Source organism: Marmota marmota, unplaced genomic scaffold (assembly GCF_001458135.2).
Source record: "Marmota marmota marmota unplaced genomic scaffold, marMar, whole genome shotgun sequence".
In the NCBI taxonomy this organism is placed as follows: Eukaryota; Metazoa; Chordata; class Mammalia; order Rodentia; family Sciuridae; genus Marmota; species Marmota marmota.
In genome coordinates, this window is record NW_026000136.1 from 1,726,128 (window position 1) to 1,745,612 (window position 19,485).

Genomic DNA, 19,485 nt, shown 5'->3' on the forward strand with positions numbered 1-19,485 from the left:
GGGAATGTCACGTCCCCCGGGCTTTGACCTAAGAGGAGAGCAAAGCTCAGCTTTTCCCACTGGGGCCTGAGAGTGCCCCCCCACCCTTAAGCACTTTCCTCCGGTGGAGCTTTGGTCACAGTCCCTCCACCTCAAAATGGCCCAGCACTGGACACTGGCAACTGTGCTTCAGAAAGGCAGGGCTTTGCCCTCGAGGGTCCCCACCAACTGTCCCTGCCCGTCACATTCAGCAGGTTAGGGGCAGTGGCGGGCAGCCCACCAGGCCCCCGAGAGCCAACTTCCCAACTGGACACGCTGTGTCGGCAGCTTGGAGTCAGCCACCGTGGGGCGTTGACGTCACAAAATGCCAGAGACTGGGATTTCGTGGGGGTGCCCACTATTCCAGAGAAGCTCACTGGTGCAGACCTCAGGGGACCCTGAACAAGAGGATCCAGCCATCCCAGACCCTCACATTCTCAGCCTGCTCTCTCTGGGGCTCTGGGCCTTAAGAAACCACAGCTGGGTGACCCAAGTCCCAGGTAGGTGGGCCAGCACCCTTCTCCAGAGGGGCCTCCCTCTCAGGTGCACACCACCTCACCTGGTCCCTGAGACCAGGCCAACCAGACACCAGGAGATGGAGGACCAGGCGAGGGTCCCTGTGTCTGGGGAGGGTCTTGAATGTCACTGGAAGGGAGGAGATGGAACGAGAGGTGGGAGAGGTGGAGGAGGGCCTGGGCTTTTTTCTGCTTTTCTTTCTAATAGTTCAGGCGTCAGGTGTGGGACCAATGACACTTGTTTCCAAGGGAACTGTGAAAGCCCAGGAAAGTGTGAGGCATAAATGGCATCTGTGGTGGGCCTCTGCAGGGGAGCCCGGGACCCACCATCACAGGGAAGGACACCTGGGTCAGACAGGAGGGCTCGGGCCTCCGGTGAGGGTCGAGGGCATCACACTTCTGTCCAGGACCACAGCCCATGGCATCCCTGTCCAAGCAAGGCCCCGCTTCCTGCTGTCTGTCTGTCTGTCATCTGCCTGATCCCCAGTTACCCCTGTGGCCTCCCACACTGATAACCATTTGGGTGGGTTTGATGTACATCTTACTTAAATGTGTTGCTGAGGGCACAGAGATGGGAATGGACACAAAGGGCGATGGCGTTTCTTCCTATTGTCACACAGGGCTAGGCTTTAAAAATGGGGCTGAGGGGACGGTTGGTCCGTGACTTCTAACTATTGCACAGTATTCTGTGCTGTGTCTCCACCTCCTCATCCACCCACCTCCTGGTGGGAGACGCAGAGGCTCCCCTGTGTCCCAGCCCACAGATGATGTTGGGATGAGTGACGTCGGGTAGTCCTCATGCGGAGCTGTGCGGGGATGTCCCTGGGATGTGCAGCATCTCTGTGCACTGGACGCTCTGGGCATACTGTCTTGGTGGTCTCCTCCATGAACAAGGGCCAGTCCTTTTCCTCGCTGACCAGGAGGGTGATGACCGGATCAGATGGGATGTGGGCCAGGATGTGGCTGGGAGGGCTCTGGGGTGCTGTTATGAGTAAGAGATCATGAGTTCCAGGATGCACCCCCAAGAGGGTATGTGTGGACAACCGTGGGGCACCCTGATCTCCACCCCTAACCTGGTTCCCGGCTAGGTAGCAGGGAGCAAACCAACCTGGAGGAAGTAATGGGGTGAGGGCAGCATGAGGCACCCACTGAGGTCTGTGTCTCGGAATTTCAGGAGAAACGTTTAGCTAACTGGGTGCTTTTCCTGGCAATGTTCAGCTGCCCTGGTGCAGGGGCAAAGCCGCTGGCCAGTTTATGTCAGCCATGCTGGGGGACAGTGCCAGGAGAGGGAGACAGGGGATTTTAATAAAGAACCGTGAATGAGGAAGGGGTGACTCAGTGAAGACGTGGGGCCAGGCAGAAGAGCTGGGACAGGTGAGGAGAGGTCCAGGAGGCTCCCTGAGGTGTCCTTTCCAGATGATGGCCACTTCCTGGGTGTGAAGAGTTGCCTGAGTCAGTATGTGGGTAAAGGCCATTGGAGACGTGGCCATCAGGGCGTGGACTGGGACTTCCCCAAAGGGACGAGACAGAGGAGACACGGGAGAACAGCCAGAAACCATAGTCTTCAGTGAGTGAAGAGGCGCTACCAGACCAACAGGCAGCAGTCGCCAAAAGGGACGGCTGGTGACAATGAGAAAGAAGGAAATTCTTAGCAACCCCTGGAAAACATGGAAGATACTTGGCCTGACCTTGGAATTTGCAGAATATGATAAAAATTCCAGGTCAAAGTGTGGGGAGGATACAGCAGGGACCTTTCCAGAAGATGTGGTGGGCCTCTGCAGGGGAGCCCGGGACCCACCACCACAGGGAAGGACACCTGGGTCAGACAGGAGGGCGACAGCGCTCACAGTCTACAGAGCTCACGGTCACCCATGGGATTGAGAAGGATGGAGGGATAAGATTGGAGGTGAGCCACACGCTACAGCTGACCACGTTCTGCGGCAGAGATGGCAGGTTCCGTCATACTGGGGACAGAAAGAGGGTCTGCGGCACACAGCCCTGGTCCTTGGGGGGTGACTGAACTAACAAGGGGAGGTGAGGCATGATGTGAATAGTGGTGGATGACCCTCCAAGGGACACAGAGAATCATCTCAAGCTGTGGATTTGAAGTGTTGGGAGCCTCAGGCAACGGTGGGGTGGCTGCTCCCCCTGGTGGCCAAAGTATGACATGGCAAGTAAGTCCTGCAGGCTTTATCCCCAAACCTGCACCTGGCCAACAGGTCCAGCCAGGTACCACATGCCTGTGGTTGGACAGCAACGGCCATAACAGCAAAGCTCAGATGCACATCCTAAGTCTTCCCTATAATTTTGACCTGTGGAGGGATCCCAGCCCAGTAAGTTTATTATCAAGGTAAAAACCATCTCCCAAACTCACTGGTCCCCAGAATACCTGTATGTGAATGGCTGAAAAACTGTTACCTTGACAAAGAAATACATCTCTCTCCAAAGGTAGAATTTTTATTCATGAAAAATTTCATTAATAGAGGTGGGTCAGCTTCAGAATTTCCCCCTCAACATTTTATCCTAAAAATGTTCAAACTTGCCAGGCACAGGTGATGCACACCTGTAATCCCAGCTACTTGGGATGCTGAGGCAGAAGGATTGCCAAGTTCAAAGCCAGCCTACTCAACTTAATAAGACTTTATCTCAAAATAAAGCGTAAAAAGGGCCAGGGATATATTTGAGTAGTTCAATCCTCAGTAGTATTTGTTTTTAAAAGAAAAAAATTCAAATTTTGTTGAAAGAAATTTTGGGATAAACAACCATATATACACCACCTAGATGCTACAATTAACACCTGATTGTACTCACTCTGTCACTTATCTATCTAACTACCCAGCCTTCTTTTTTTTGGGGGGGGGTGGTACTGGGGATTGAACTCAGGGGCACTCAGCCACTGAGCCACATCCTTGGTCCTATTTTGTATTTTATTTGAGACAGGGTCTGAGTTGCTTAGCACCTCGCCATTGCTGAGGCTGGCTTTGAACTCACGATTCTCCTATCTCAGCCACTGGAATTACAGGAGTGTGCCACCAAGCCCTGCTCCAACTACCCAGCCTTCTATCCATCCAATGAGCTAACCTATTTCTGACACATTTCCAAATGAATTGTGACATTAGGACCTTTCACCCATAAATACTTGTCATTAACTAACTAGAATATTCATTGATAGTCCTTTTTTTTTCTTTTAAAGAAAAAATATGCATAGAATAAAATGCACAAGTCTTACGTGTACTATCTAATAAATTTTCAAGAAACACATGCACCCTATTGTTTTGCTCATTCCCATCATAGAATAGTTTTGACCCATTCCAGGACCTCATGTAAATGGAGTCATAAATAGGATTATACTATACCCTTTTGTGTAACACCACCAGAAAAGCTGCCCCCCGTGTTCCAGCAGGGCTGAGAATCTCGCTCTGACTCAGCCCTTTTCTTACCTTCCAGATGAGGAAACTGAAGGTCAGTGATTTTGTGATTGTTTGAGGTTAACCGTCTACAGATTCATGTCCTGAAACTCCTTGACCCTGTTGACTGTCTATCGATGGAGTTTCTTCTGGAACAGTGGTTCTCAAAATTTAGCATCCATATGATCTCTAGACGATCATAATCCTTAAGTCTGGGCTGGGGTCCAAGAACTTGCATTTTTAGCAAGTTCCTGATAACGCTGGCGCTGCAGGATCAGGGCTTGCAGTTGAGGACCTCTGTCATAAAAGGTAAGCTTAAACTGGGTGCAGTGGCTCACGACTATAATCCCAGCAGCTGGGGAGGCTGAGGCAGGAGGATCACAAGTTCAAAGCCAGCCTCAGCAATTTAGCAAGGTTCTAAGCAACTCTGAGACCCTGTCTCTAAATAAAATAAAATACAAAAAAAAAAAAGGGGGGGAGGAGCTGGGATGTGGCTCAGTGGTGAAGTACCCCTGAGTTCAATTCCTGGTTCCAAAAAATATATAAATGGCAAGTTTAAGATTCACTACTGGAGACCAAATACCCCCCATCATTTCTACAGCTTGTCAAAATGGGCCAGCACCGTGACAAACAGGAATCAGAGGTGAGCTAGATGCTAACAGAGACCACATTGCAGCAAGATGTCCCCAACCCCAAACTGGGGTGGGGCAGGGGGGTGCTCCACTCTCTGCTGACTTACATGGAGAACATGCTGGACCCGCCTCTCAGTCCATCTAGTTCATCAGCCAAGTTAATTTAGTTGGTTTGAAGGTCCACTGGCTACTTCCAAGGACTGGGTACATTTACCCTCCAGGACAGAGCCTGCCTCTCCCTATCCCGCTGTGTGATCAGCATGGGGTGAAATAGATCATTTCAGGGGAACACACCGCACCACTTTTTATTTTAAGGCTTATGAATTGATTTGAATGTGCATTAGGAAAACAGAAGATCCATGAATTTACATATGCTATGTATTATTTACACCGCTTCCTTCTTTAAATCAATTGAAGTTTAAACAAGGAATTGATTTGAACATCCAATATTGACAGATTAATAAAACAGCGGCTGAAGGGGATGTGGTAAAGTCAAGAAGGCTTCGTGGGGTCTGAGAGATTGGCTCCAGAGGATTCCAGAAAAAGGTGAGCCACCGAAACTCAAAGAGCAGCCTGTCCAAACAGGAAAATGCACCTCCTTTTTCTGAGCTTTAAATCATCGTTCCAGGACATAAAGACAATGCCACATAGTTTATTTTACATTTGTGTTTTGTGACTTCTTTTGCATATTATTCTCCGTATCTTATGCTGGGCTGCTTAGTTCCTTTAAAATATGTGAATTTTCGTATATGCTGCAATTTTAAAGTGTGATTTTTTAATATAATTTTTCAGGCCTAGAATTATTTTTCCTTGAGGGACCCATCTTCAATTTAATAATGAAAGTCAGCTGGAGTAGGAGACTGACTAGAGAAAATTACTTTAGAGACCATTTTTCAATATATTTTTACTTACAAATGAGTTGTATTGTCATTAAAAAGTAACTTTGTTCAGTTCTGATTCTTTTTTTCCCCAGTATACCTGCCTCCTTCCACATGGAATTTGAGAGAATTTACAGCAAGAACATACTAGGTAAACTAACACAGTGATGTGCACCTGAGGTCCCAGTTAACTCAGAAGGCTGAGGGAGGAGGATCTCTTGAGTCCAGTTCAAGGACAGCCTATGCAACATAGCAAGACCTGTCTCCAAAATAAATAAATAAATAAATAAAACATCGAAATACTAAAATCGAGAGTTGAAAGTGGAAGTTGGAATGAAGGAAAATAAAAACAAAGGTATTATAGTTTCCAATTGGTATCTGAGCTCCTTGGCACCTGAAGAGAAAAGGGACACAGAATTTTTTTCACAATTTCTCTTTCCAGGAAATAGGAAATGTGTCCATTTCTTGGGGAAAACCACTGTTCTAAGGCTTTAGCTCAAAAAATCTTAGCTCAGAGGGATCATTGCATGATAGAAAAGACAATGAATGTCCTTGATTTTCCTAAAGCAAAGGGAACACGGTGGCTCCCTGACACCATCAGAGTTCCTCACAGGGGTAACCGCATCGCTTTCCACAATATTCATCTCTAGTCCTAAGGGTCCAGCTGTGTATAACGCTGCACTGGAATGTTCTTTTTTATAACCAACAGTGTTTTTAAAATGTTAAACTTTTGCTACCTTCTTTCCACCAGTGACTCCCAAATTCATATTCTCCCAACTCCAGTCGTACATCCAACAGCCTCCAGCCCACCTCCGCCCAGCACGGTAACTGTCCCTCGGCTCCCCACTCCCACTCCCACGCTGCCCCCCCCACCACGCCTAGTCTCAATCAGGTGCCACGGGGGTCCTTCAAAAATGTCAGTCATATCAAGTCATGTTTGGGCTCGAAGCCCCACCATGGGTCCCCCCATGTCACTCAGAGAACATGACAACGATATCCTTATGTGGCCACGAGGCTACACAAGAAATGGCCCCTTTACTTCTCTGACCTCAGCCCTCATCTGCTCCAGCCACACCAACCTCTTGGCCGTTTTCTGGACACATCAGAAACATCCAACCTTTGCCCTGGCTCTCGCCCTGGCTGGGACGCTCTTTGCCCCAGATCCCTGCAGAGCTCATTTTCTTTTCAGGGATCACTTTCTCAGTGAAGCTACCTTAATGGCTCTGTTTAAAAGGTTCCATCTTCCTCCCCGTCCATCCACTTCCTCACACTTCCAGGACCATTTATCCTCCTCAACTGTGTCTTTTTACTGCTGCTTTGATCTCCTTCTAGCAATCTTTATAATCATGTTCTATTATTTATTTATTATCTTATCAGTCAGAACAGGCCAGGTTATGCTACAGTAACAAACATCTCCCAAAAATCTCAGTGACTTTAAAAAGCAAAGATGGTCCCCAACTTACAATGTCTTTGACTTTTGCCTAGTACAAAAGTGACAAGCATTCAGTACAAACTGTACTTCAAATGTTGATCTTTTCCCAGGCCTCATGATAGTTGGTTCAACACTCTTTTATGATGCTGGGCAGTGGCAGTGAGCCATAGCTCCCAGTCACATAGGAAAACATTTGACATCATGATGTGCTATTGTTGTTAAGCTGTGATGTTTGGTGGGTCAGGTAGATTAAATGCATTTTCAATTTATGGTACTTTCAATTTGTGAGAGGAGGGTTCCTCCTTTGTAAGTGGAGGAACATCTAATATTTCTCACTCATGCTAGGTCTCAGGGACCTGGGCTGATTAAATGAACCCCTTCTTAAATATTTCCTGTTTCCATGTCAGGTATGAGGGAAAGTTCTGGAGGGCCTCGTGACAGCAATTAGATGCTCATGCCCAAGTAACACATGGCTTCTCGTGATTCATTAGTCAGAACTGGTCACCTGGTTTCACCCAACCATATGAGGAGCTGGAAGTAAGATCCTACCATGGACCAGAAAGGGAAGGAGAACTGGAAATATTTAGAGAACAGTGTTAATGCTGACAACACTAATTTTGTCCATTTTTATTACTTGCTTTCCCTCTCTAGAACTAAATCTCCCCAAAGACAAATATCTCTGGCACCCAGAACAGTGCCTAGAACATAGTAGGTGCTCAATTTAAAAAAAATTCAGAGTGAACATGGTTAGATCCATTTCAGGAACAGAAAGTTAGGAGTTAAAAATAAACTCCAAATGGAATTTGTAGTCTATGGACATGTCAGACAGGTTCTGGGTCTATTTCTGGAGTGTTCTTGAAGCTCCTGAAATTATTTTCGAACTTTCCCAAGGAGAGGGTCTTATAGCTTTCACCAGGCTTTCAAAAGATACCTCTAAAACAGAGACCAAATGATCAAAGGAGAGTTTGGATATGTCGAGTATAACAGCCAATATCACTTAGGTAGTAAAGGATAACGGGTATGTCACTTCACCTGTCTGGGCCCGGGTCTTCTCCAAGAGGTGCCTTAACGCCAGCCACTGGCAAGTGAGCCTTAAAAGCTAGAATGGCTCACAGGGAGGCGCGGCCATTCACCTGCGCGGCCAGCCCGCCATCTAGTGGACGCAGTGGGCAGCTCGCACAGCCAGGCACACACCTGGCCCCCCTGGGTCCCAGGCAGCAGCTGGAGCTCAGAGAAGGTTTAAGCAGCTTCAGGTCCGTGCAGACTCTAGAGCAATGCAGGCCTTTTGGATTTCCCTGCAGGGTAGGGCGGAACCCCAGGTCTCCTCCTTACTGCACTCACCTCCTTCTTTCAGCCACAACTTTGATACACTCCTGGCCACCAAAACACTCTCAGCAAGAACAAGACTGGATCAGAGGGTTGCAGGAACAATTGCACACCACTTCAGGGAGTACACGCCACCAGATAATCAAGGAGATTTAATGCTGTGTTTTATAAAATCAAAATGAATGCAAAAAAATTAATAAAAAATAAAATCCATGCTGAACAAAATATCAAATTTTAAAATCAAGACAAGATCCTCATACCCCATCTGTTCATCGGCGGCAAGCTCCAGTAGGGCTCACAGGGCATATCGCTGATCCTGTGCCTCCCCAGCCTGGTCCCAGGGTGGCCGGACTGGGCCAGAGATTGAGGTCCAGCAGCATCAATGACCCTCCTTCCTGAGCACACAGGGATAGGCCCCCGGTGGCTCCTTGGCTCTGCTTACGGGATGCTGGCCCTTGAGTGGTTATGTCACTGTCCCAGACAGGCCAGGCCGGGCCAGGCCCACCTGGAATCCCAGGTCAGCTGGTTCCTGTAAGGCCCAGGACCTTTGACTGGTCATCATATGGAGCTGATAAGAGCCTGCTGGTGCTGCCAGGGAAAGGGGCCTTGCCTGGGTCTACGTAGCCTGATTTGGTTTGTTGTTGTCATTATTGTTTGTTTTTTATATGGAGGTGAAATTCACATAGTAAAATGAGCTCCATGAACGTGTACATTTCAGTAGAATCCAGGACAGTCACGGCGTTGTGCAAGCATCACCTCTAACTAGTTCAAAACAACCTCTTTTGCCCAGCATGGTGGCCCGTGCCTGCAATCCTAGCAACTGGGGAGGCTGAGGCAGGAGGATCACAAGTTCAAAGCCAGCCTCAGCAACTCAGTGAGAACTTGTCTTAAAAATAAAAAAATAATAAGGGCTGGGGTTGTGGCTTAGAGGAAGAGCACTTACCTAGCATGTGTGAGGTCCTGGGTTCGATCCTCAGCACCACATTAAAAATAAAATAAAGGTATTGTGTCCACCTATAACTAAAAAAAAATAAATGTTAAGGAAAAATTAAATAAAAATAATAAGAGCCGAGGATGTAACTTAGTGGTAGAGAGCCCACAAGTTAATTCCCAGTATCCAAAAAAAAAGAAAGTAAAGCAAAACAACTTTTTCAACACCCCAAAAGGACACCCCATACCCTCCTCTGTATAACCAAGAATTACCTAACACTAAAGAAAATGGTAAAGTCCAGCCAAATAGGGGCTCCAGGTTTGTATGGGGAAAAGATTGGTTTAAAGTCTCTACATAGTGACAGAGGCTGGCACAGAGCCAGGGGCCGGAGGAGCTCCTGAGCTACGCTGTTGACCCTGCCCCCAGGGATCCACCATCTTTTAGCTGAGGAGGCAGAGTATCAGGAGATCCTGGTGTTTGGATTAGCAACCTAGGAGAGGAGGGGACATGCTCAGAATAGCCAACTAGCCAACAGGAAGAGCTGCTCCCACCAGTGACACACCCTCCTCTTGCAGCAGGGCTCAGGCTGGTCCCTGAGGTTTCCCACCCTCAGTGTCCCCATCCCTTCACAGACACATTGACATAAAAAGTTAACTAATTCTAGTACCCTCGGGCCTGGTGCCCTTTACCCTCCACACAAAGACCCAACCAGGGTAGGGACATTTCTCTCCAAGTCAAACAGAGCTGTCCCCAAATCTATGACTGGCTGTGTTTGCTGATGATGTCACATCCGTCCTGGGCTTCCTGATAGATGTGACTCAAGGGTGAGTGGCTGGTCAAGGTGAGTCATACCTTCACCCACCCAAACAGCCAAGAAGGTGGCTCCTGAGGTGTCCCGGTCCTTGGAGAACAAAGCTGGGTGGAACCTCAGACATAGCTTCTGACCTCAGAGCTGCCAGTGAAGGGGCATCTGGGTGCCACCTTGGCACCTTGTGGCAGCCTTCGGTCATGCCCCTCGGGTAAAGCTCACGGTGCCTCATACCCATTTGCAAATGAAAGAGTCCTGCCGTGACAGAGGCTTTGCTCACTGTCCAGTAGCAGAGACAACAAAATCAAGCCCAGGACAATGATTCCAAAGGGCAGGAGGGGGAGGGGCGGTCCATGAGAGAGGTGGGCAAGGCCAGGTCGCCAAGCCTTCATCAGGGACCAGGTCCTCTCAGCGTGGGCTCCTGTTCCAGCAGCTTGTCCCCAGGCTTCCTCCAAAGCAGCCTGCTCCCAGGGGTGTCCTGGAAGCCCCTGATGGCCCAGGGGCAGTTTCTCGCAGCCCTTGCTGGTCATTTCGTCCTTCTCTAGTCTCATAACTGCTAAGGGTCAGTGGATTGGCCAAGAAAAATAAATCAAGGATGTTCACTCTGCCAAAAAAAAAAAAAAAGAACCTGAGCGGCATCGGCCCAGTGGTTGCTGGACCTGTGAGCAGTGTGGAGATGACATGTGACTTGACCCAGCCGGCTCAGAGCTTAAAGCAAGTGGGGGGTAAAGAGCTGGCTGGGAAATCCTGTGAGCTGCAATCTCTGTTGACAGTGGAGATCAAAGGCAGTCTTGGAGGGGACAGAAGGGGTAGCAACTGCAGGACCCATGACCCGGCCTATTCCAACAGCCCTGGCTGCCCTGGGGGCCTCTGCCTAGTGCCTCGCCAGCAGCCCCAGAGCAGTGGGGACTGCCCGGCTTATGGCTTATCCGTGCATTCCAAGGGGAGCCTGATTCCAAGGGGAGCCTGATAATGGAGTCTCGTCCACTGGTCTGGAGCCTGACAGACTCATCTTTGAGAAATGCCCCAAGGAAAAACATAGCTTCTGTGACTACTCCCTCAGGGTCATCTAAAGCACCGCCCTCCCCCACTTGGAGTGACCAGGAAACAGAAGCCCAGGACAGGCTGTGACTAGCTCTGAGTCACAGAATCGTTTTCACTGAGATAGAAACTGAAATTGCCAGACGGGACCATCTTCTCAGACCTTACCCGGTTGGAAGGGAAGCAAGGGGCCCCTGTCACCCAGTCATGAACCACAAAGGGAAGGAGTTCTGCCAGCGGAGAGCCATTCTGCATTGTGGAAGGAGGCTGCCCCTAGGTCCTAGCTGCTATGTACACACGGTGGAGACTCCATGGATTCTAGACCCTGAAGTCTACTCAGTGAGCAAACCCTTCACCCAGGCAAGGTTTGGGGGAGTGCTGACACCCAAATTTCACCAGCTTAGTGTCAAATAGCCAAAGCTCTCAAGACCCAAGGAGCGCTGATTGACGTTCTATGGCAAGAGCAAACAGACAAAATCTCATCTCCTTTCACATTCACAGAAAAGCTGCTGGTATAAGAGAAAACTGCCAAGAATGAGCAAGTCATTTGAGTCCAGAGACGTAGCATCATCTTAGCTAATAATAATGTGTGAATGCTTTCCTATCTGGTGACTTCTGAGAATATTGCTCCTCTTGTTGCTATTTTGTGGGACATCTTGCAAACCACTGTGACTGACTCCAAAGCAAAACGGATGATTTATCTTGACGAGGTTCCAAATTGACAACTTTGAACATTGACTCTGAAATTTGTTTCTTGGAAAAGTGGGTGTCAAATGATGTTCTTGGATTACAATGAAATGAAAGTACTTTTGGAAAGTGGCTTAAGGATATTTAAAAAATCAGACAGTAGGGAATTTTTTCAGGACAGTCCCAGTTTTAATAATACTCTCTCCTCTTTGGTTTCCATAATCATTTTCAAACATGGCTGCCCAGGGAGGGGTCTTTTGTTTTAATTGCAAAATAGGGTCATTCCCCAAAAGGGAAAACTTACATGTATAAAAATTTTAAGAAACTCTTTCCTACCACTTGGATTTATTATTTTATTTGAAGGTGCCTGATGTTTAGCCAGGCATAGTGTATGTATCTCTAATCCCAGTTCCTTGGGAGACAGGCAAGGGGATGGCAAATTCAAGGCCAGCCTCAGCAACTTAGTGAGGCCTTAAGCAACCTAGGGAGACTCTGCCTCTAAAAACCAAAATTAAAAAGGAGGGCTGGGTTTGTAACTCAGTGGTAGAGCATCCCTCCTGAGTTCAATTCCCAGTACAAAAAAAAAAAAAAAAGATTCATGATGCTTATATGTGTTGAATTTGACATGATCTCAAATTCTCCCACCAAATTTTAAGAACAATATAGGCAGCCCTTTGGATCCTCGGGTTCTAGAACTTGAGATTTGACCAACCACCAATTGAAAATATTTTTTAAAAAATTGTACCTGCACTGAAAATGGATAGACTTTTATTTCTTGACATTATTCCTTAAATGACACAACATAACTACTATTTATTTAGATTTTACGTTTTATTCCCTGTGGCTCGGGAGGCTGAGGCAGGAGGATCTTGAGTTCAAACCCAGCTTCAGCAAAAGCAAGGCGCTAAGCAACTCAGTGAGACCCTGTCTCTAAATAAAATTTAAAAAGGGCTGGGGATGTGGCTCAGTGGTTAAGTGCCACTGGGTTCTATCCCTGGTACCAAAAAAAAAAAAAAAATTACATTGTATTATCTAGAGGTGATTTAAAGTATTGCAAGAATGTAAGTTATATGCAAATATTACACCATTATATATAAAATTGGAACTATAGCATCCATAGATTTTGGTATCCATGGGCATCCTAGAACCGATTGCCTACAGATATCAAAGGAAAACCAACTATGTCACTTAGGAAGGCTTTATTTAGCTGCCAATCAGAAAGCTCAGTGCTCACCAAAGCTTGGAAGTCAATGACGGTCTCTCCCTTCGGTCCATCTCTACTTGTTCACGTTTAACCTTTTTCATTGCTTCGGGCTTACAGATGGTGGCTACTTCTTGCATGAACGGATCTGCTTTCTAGGGAAAGCAGACCTTTGTTTACTCTGACTCTTTGGCCAGAATGTGTCTATTTTTCCACTCCTAACTTCAAAGAGACCAGAAAATCACATTTTTTTCCCCTAGCTCACCATCTCCTATAGTAGAAAAAAGGATTTGCACATCAGCTTTTATATGCTTACTATGATCTTTTCAATGCTACAGCATTTACAAACTTTAAATATCCCTAAATACAAAAAAAAAATAATGCATAGGCTGCATTTTACTGCTCGGTATGAAAATAGTGAAGCTCTTTGGACAGTGAATTTATGGCTCCTATTTCTGAGACCACAGTGCTTCCTGACATCATGGCCAAACTCCTGCTAAAACTTTTATACTGATCAGATACTGATGGGATGTGGATTGGCGAGGTCTGCCGTTTATACTCAGCAGAGTCTCCATTGATTCTTAATCCTTGCACTTCTCCGTCAATGTCAATATGTTGGGGACATTTGTAAAGAAACACATAAATTACTACTCAAGGTTTTGCTTAATTATTTATAATTGCATGCATTTGCCCTAATGGAAAATTTCATTTTATGCTGAATTTTAAGATCCGTGGGGCTAATACATCCCCTTTGAGCATTGTCTTGTTTATTGCACTCCATAGATCCCCGGGAATTTAAAGTGAGAACCGAGGGACTGTGATGCTCAGAGTGGTCGGTCGCAAAAAGGTCTGAGTTGTTCAGGGAAACAAATTCACTAGAAATGCCAGGGTCCAAGGTGAAAGAGGCTGGTGTGGTGAGATGGCATCTGGTACAAGAACATAAATATGAGTGTGTGATAAGGTGGGTGTAGACAAAAAGGATCAACTGAGGCATCCTCGTGTCATGACCTTTGCTCTCTTGGAAAGAGAATTAAAATTTTAAAAGACAGATCACCCTAGTGAAAAGATCGGTCCATGATATTCCACCCCCTTAGCATCTCCTGGTGTTCTCATTGGGAAAAACTCCTTAGTAATCCCAGCCTTTTGGTGTGGTGGCTTTCACCTGTGATCCCAGCTACTCAGGAGGGTGAGGCAGGAAGACTGATTGAACCCAGGAGTTCAAGACCAACCTGAGCTACATAGAGACCTGGGGAAGAGAGAGAGAGACAGAGACAGAGAGAGGGAATGAACTTTTGTCTGTCTCCATAGATTTCGGCAAAAGTACTTCAGAGCATTGTTTTCGAAGTCTTCTCTTTCAGAAAAAGTCCCAGTGGAAGGTAAGACTGTTCCAGAACTTACTGAGTTTATCAAGGAAAAATACTGAGCACATATGCAGGGATTTGAGTCCTATGAAAAGGAAATCGACGGGAGCGGTTGATGTTTGGCATTTGGTAAATGCAAAACCCAAATTTGCTTGGCGAAGGAAAGTCTAGAACTTTCTCTGCCGATGCTTTCCCATGGCGGGGTGGGGAGGTTGGTGATGAAGACAAGGCCAAGGAGGAGAGGCCAGGAAGATCCACTTCCACAAATCCAGCTAGGCCATGTCCCCTCAAGGCCAACTCAATGAGGAATTTTCAGGACAACAGATCCGTGGCTTTCCTTTTCTGCCCTTGGAAAAGTAAAGAATGTTCCGGTTATCTTGGCCTTGGGCAAATAATGCCCCCCCCCCCCAGAAGCCAACCGACACCAAGAGAAAAAGATTTCACAATCAGATCTGTGCACAGAAGTTTAAAGGGAGGGAGAGAGAGAGAACTTTAGGACTAAAAGTAACTTGAAGAACAACAACTCTATTCCAGAGGCAAAAAGAATCCTAGACCAAGAAGTGGGGGAAAAAATAAAGTGTCCCCTCATACCACAATTGATAGAGATAAACTGAAACCTGATCCCTGACCTCCTGTCCAGAACTTGCCACTCCACACACAGCCTCAAAGGGAAACAACAAAGGTTCTTTTCATGTTTCTGGCCCATGAGACAATCTAGAATTCCTCTAGTGACAAAGATTAAAAATGACAGATAAAATCTATCAAAAATGTTTCAATACATAGCTGAGTTTGCAAGAAAAAAAAAAGACATCAAAAACACAAAGGAAAGAAAGCCAAACAAACAGCACAGGAGAGCCCTTGGGAGTGGGGTGGGAATATAGGAGCTAGAAATGGGCCCAAATAGCCAGGTGGCTGCAATGTCCTGTGTTTCACCAGTACGGAGACTCAGCCCGTGCAAAATGGAAAGTAGACACTAAGACTCATTCATTCAGGAAGCTGAAATTACTAGAAAATTCTTAATGGGCTAGGGGGATGCCAAGGGAGCCTACCTTCACTGGGGTCTTTTTTTGTTTTGGGGTTTTGGTTTTGTTTGTTTTGGTACAGGGGATTAAACCCAGGGGTGCTTCGCCACTGAGCCACATCCCCAGTCCTTTTTCTATTTTATTTAGAGACAGGATCTCACCAAGTTGCTGAAGCTGACTTTGAACTCAAGATCCTCCTGCCTCAGCCTCCTGAGCCATTGGGATTACAGGTGTGCGCCACCACACCCAGCTTAACTGGGGTCTTGAGTAGAAAAAATTAATATCCTAAGATTGTGTCACAGGCCAGGGACAGAGTCTGAATTTTTACCCCACCCCATGGTGAGCTCTTTGGAATGCCTGGCAGGAACAGATGGAGAAATAATGTATAACCCAGATGGGAATGGGATGGGATTCTTTCAACAGTTCTTGAGCACCTACTGTGTGCTAGGCCTTGAGCAAGCTACAATGGACAAGACAGAAATCATCCTTGCCCTCATGGCGCTTGTGATCTAATGGTGGGGCGGAGGAGGAAGACAGCAATGAACAAGAAAAAGATGAGCTAGCGTACAGTTGGTCCTCCATGTCAGCAGGTTCCTGTTGTGGATTCAACCAAACACAGGTTGAAAATATTCAAAAAAATCTGTGTTAGACACAGTGATGCACATCTGTAATCCCAGCAGCTCGGGAGGCTGAGGCAGGAGGATCACGACTTCAAAGCCATCCTCAGCAACAGGAGGCACTAAGCAACTCAGTGAGACTCTGTCTCTAAATAAAATAGAAAACAGGACTGGGGATGTGCCTCAGTGGTTAGTGCCCCTGAGTTCAATCCCCAGTATCTACCCAACCCTCCAAAACACTGTCAAGACTGAACATGTTCAGGGGCCGGGTTATGGCTCAGTGGTACAGCGCTTGCCTAGCATACTTAAGGCACTGGGTTCAATCGCCAGCACCACATAAAAATAAACAAATAAAATAAAGATATTGTGTCCATCTACAAATAAAAAAATATATTTTAAAAAAAGACTGAACATATTCAGCTTTTTTCTTATTATTCCCTAACCAATGTATGAATTGATTAAGTATGAATCATCTAGAGATGATGTAAATGTGCTGGGGGATATGCACAGGTTACATGCAAACTCAAAGCCATTTTATGTAAGGCACTTGAGCATCTGTGGATTTTGGTATCAAAGAGGAGTCCTGCAGCCAATCTGCCATTCATATGAGGGATGACTGTATTGGTTTCTCATTGATGCTATAACAAATTACCACAAACTTAGCGGTAACTTACAACTTAAAACAACACATATGTATTCTCTTACAGCTGTATGTGAGAGGACCCATGTGTTGGCAGGGTTGGTTCCTTCCAGAAGTTCTGAGGGGAGAGTTCATTTTCTTGCCTTTTTCAGCTTTGAGTAGCTGTGGCTACCTGTGTTCCTTGGTTTTGGGCCCTTTTCTCCATCTTCAAAGGGCACTGCTTCAGTCTTACCTTCTGCCATCGTTATCACCTGCTCCTTTGGCCCTTCCTGTGTTTTTTTCAGAATGACCTTTGTGACTCTATCAGACCCATCAGCTAATCCAGGACCATCTACCTCTTTCAAAATCCCTAACATCTGTAGTCTCTTTTGCTATGTGAGATAACTGATGTTCACAGATCCTGAAGATTAGGACACAGACATCTCTGGGGAATTATCACCCAACCTGCCACGGCCAGTGGTAAGCACTATTAGAATTAAAATAGGATGTCCCCGATAGGACGCCTAAAGTACTATTCAGGATGAGTGGTCAGGGAAGGCCTCTCTGGAATCCAAATGACAGGAAAGAACCAGAGGGCTGAGGGCAGGGTGGAGAACATTCCATCCAGGCAGAGGAAACAGCTAGGGAGAAACTCTACGGCAGAAGCTTGGTGTGTCAATGGCTTTTCAAGAATGAGAAAACTGTAAGCCCCATCCTGTCTCTTGGAATCTTTATGGGAACTTTCTCCAAACTTCTGTTCTCAACAGGAACTTCTTTTGTCACAAAACCTGATAGGATACTCCAGGACAGCTGGGAGCACTCACAGGAGGCAGAGAGCCCCTCAGCAACTGCATACCAAGTTCAGAAGACACAGATCCCTAAACAAGAGCTTGTTTTGATTGTGGTTACCAAGATGTTATTGACATGGTTGTTTGCAATTGCACTTTGCAAACTGTGTTAACATAAAACAGGACATTAGATTATTTCAACTGAAGCAGGAGCTAAAAGAAGAGGGGGTGGCTGTTTGTCCCTCAGGAGGTGTTATGCTGAGATGCTAAGAGACGGGACCAGCTCCTTTTCCTAGCTGTGTGTGTGTGTGTGTGTGTGCTTTCTTAGCACATACTAAGCTATTGAATGACACCACAATGGTGGCTTTTCTCCATTTTTTTCCTGAGTCATTCCGTTACATTGATTCATTTTCCTTCACTTTGAGCATCACATAGTCCACGAACAACTAAGACTATGGGTTCCCAGGTTTACATGCAATCAACAAACATAGGTGAAGAATCTAATATAAATGGCCTGGAGGGCACACCTATATTTTTACATACAGCAGGATTGACCATACCTCTATTACAGCTTTCATTTTAATCCTCCTTGAATTTTGCCTCCTGCATTAAAGGATGAGGTAAACCTGGTTCCTTCTGCACCCAAACAACCCCCAAAAGAGTGCCTGGCGCAGAGTATTGGATAATCAATACTCATTTTTTTTTTTGTTGTTGTTTTTCTTCAATAAAGAACTCCCAAGAATCTAAGGACAGAGAGCCCTGAGCGGGGGCTGAGATATACTATATATGCCAGGACAGATTAAAAACTGATGATTCTCGCCGGGCACCGTGGCACACACCTATAATTCCAGTGGCTTGGGAGGCTGAGGCAGGAGGAATCGAAAGTTCAAAGCCAGCCTCAGCTAAAGCAAGGCGCTAAGCAACTCAGTGAGACCCTATCTCTAAATAAAATACAAAATAGGGCTGGGGATGTGGCTCAGTGGTCGAGTGCCCCTGAGTTCAATCCCCAGTACTCCCTCACCCCCCAGAAAAATCCAATAATTCTCAAAGACTTCTGAAGGAGCAGGATGATCATAGGAAATTATTTCCTAGGAAATTATTTCCAGAAAGGCATGTTAAATATGACCAAACATCTGTTGGAAGATTTGCATACACTTAATAACCTGGTCCTTCCATCAAATTCCAACCTCCGCAATTAAATTGGGCTATCTGAGATACTCGGAGGCTTTATGGTGGCTTGTTAGTCCCTGTCTCCTCCAGCTCTGACTCACACAGCTGGGCTGTGGGGGGTTAAAGGTTAAGCCTCTGCTCTCTCTCCAGCTCCTCCGATGATTGCCTGGCAACCTAGAGTGGAATGACTTCATCAGAAGGAAGGCTCAGAAGCAAGTTCTAAGACAGAAGGTGATCTGCAAAGTTAAGGTGGTGATTTTCACATTTAAATAAAAACTGACATACTCTAAGAGCCTAATATGTAATGGTGGTAATTATAAGGCCATAAACATATCCCACATACAGCAAAGGAGGCCTAGTTGGAAAAATTACTAGCCAAATACTGGATACATATTAAGGAAGGGGGTAGCTGCTTCCTTTGCCTGAAATCCAGGACGATGTGTTATTTCCCCCCAACATCCAAGCATGGTATATTTTATAGCTTGCAAAACCTGATAAGACTGCCCCAGAGTCCAAGTGGATGTGTCTGTTCTAAGTCCAGAGACATCTCATACTTTCGGGTTTCCCATCCCAGTCACACAGTGCCTTCATTGTGAGATTTCCTAGTGAACTTTATCCCAGGAGCAGTTTAAATCGAGCCCCCGCCCCGGCCCCGTATTGGGGAGCTGAACCCACACCTGGTGCATGCTAGGCAAGTGCTCTCCCATTGAGCTACATCTGAGATCCCAGGAGCAGTGTAGAAGCTATAAGTGATGCAATGTACCTAGATAGAAGTTCAGTATTTCACTGCATAATCATTGCCACTACATTAAAGTATATTCACGAATATTCCATGCATACTAACCTTGTACCAAAGACAGTTTAGTAATTAATTATTTTAAAGTACACCAGCAAGATTAAAAAAAAAAATCAGCTTCAAATAATGGTCACACCCCTCTTTTTTACAACAACAACAACAAATTGGCATAAAATCTGTGACAATTATGCAGTGGAATATGGTTTTTAAAAAATCAGACTAAGCCGGGCGCGGTG

The 19,485-nt window shown here is 46.1% G+C and overlaps 1 long non-coding RNA gene across 1 annotated transcript; it reads right to left on the minus strand.

Annotated features, from left to right (window-relative positions):
• Window positions 1-695: 695 nt before the first annotated feature.
• LOC107155953 lies at window positions 696-9,076 on the minus strand. Its single transcript, XR_001505277.2, has 3 exons — window positions 8,469-9,076; window positions 8,224-8,366; window positions 696-1,515 (listed from the first exon to the last, which is right to left on the minus strand). It is a non-coding gene; the product is annotated as an uncharacterized LOC107155953 (long non-coding RNA).
• Between the last annotated feature and the right edge of the window lie 10,409 nt (window positions 9,077-19,485).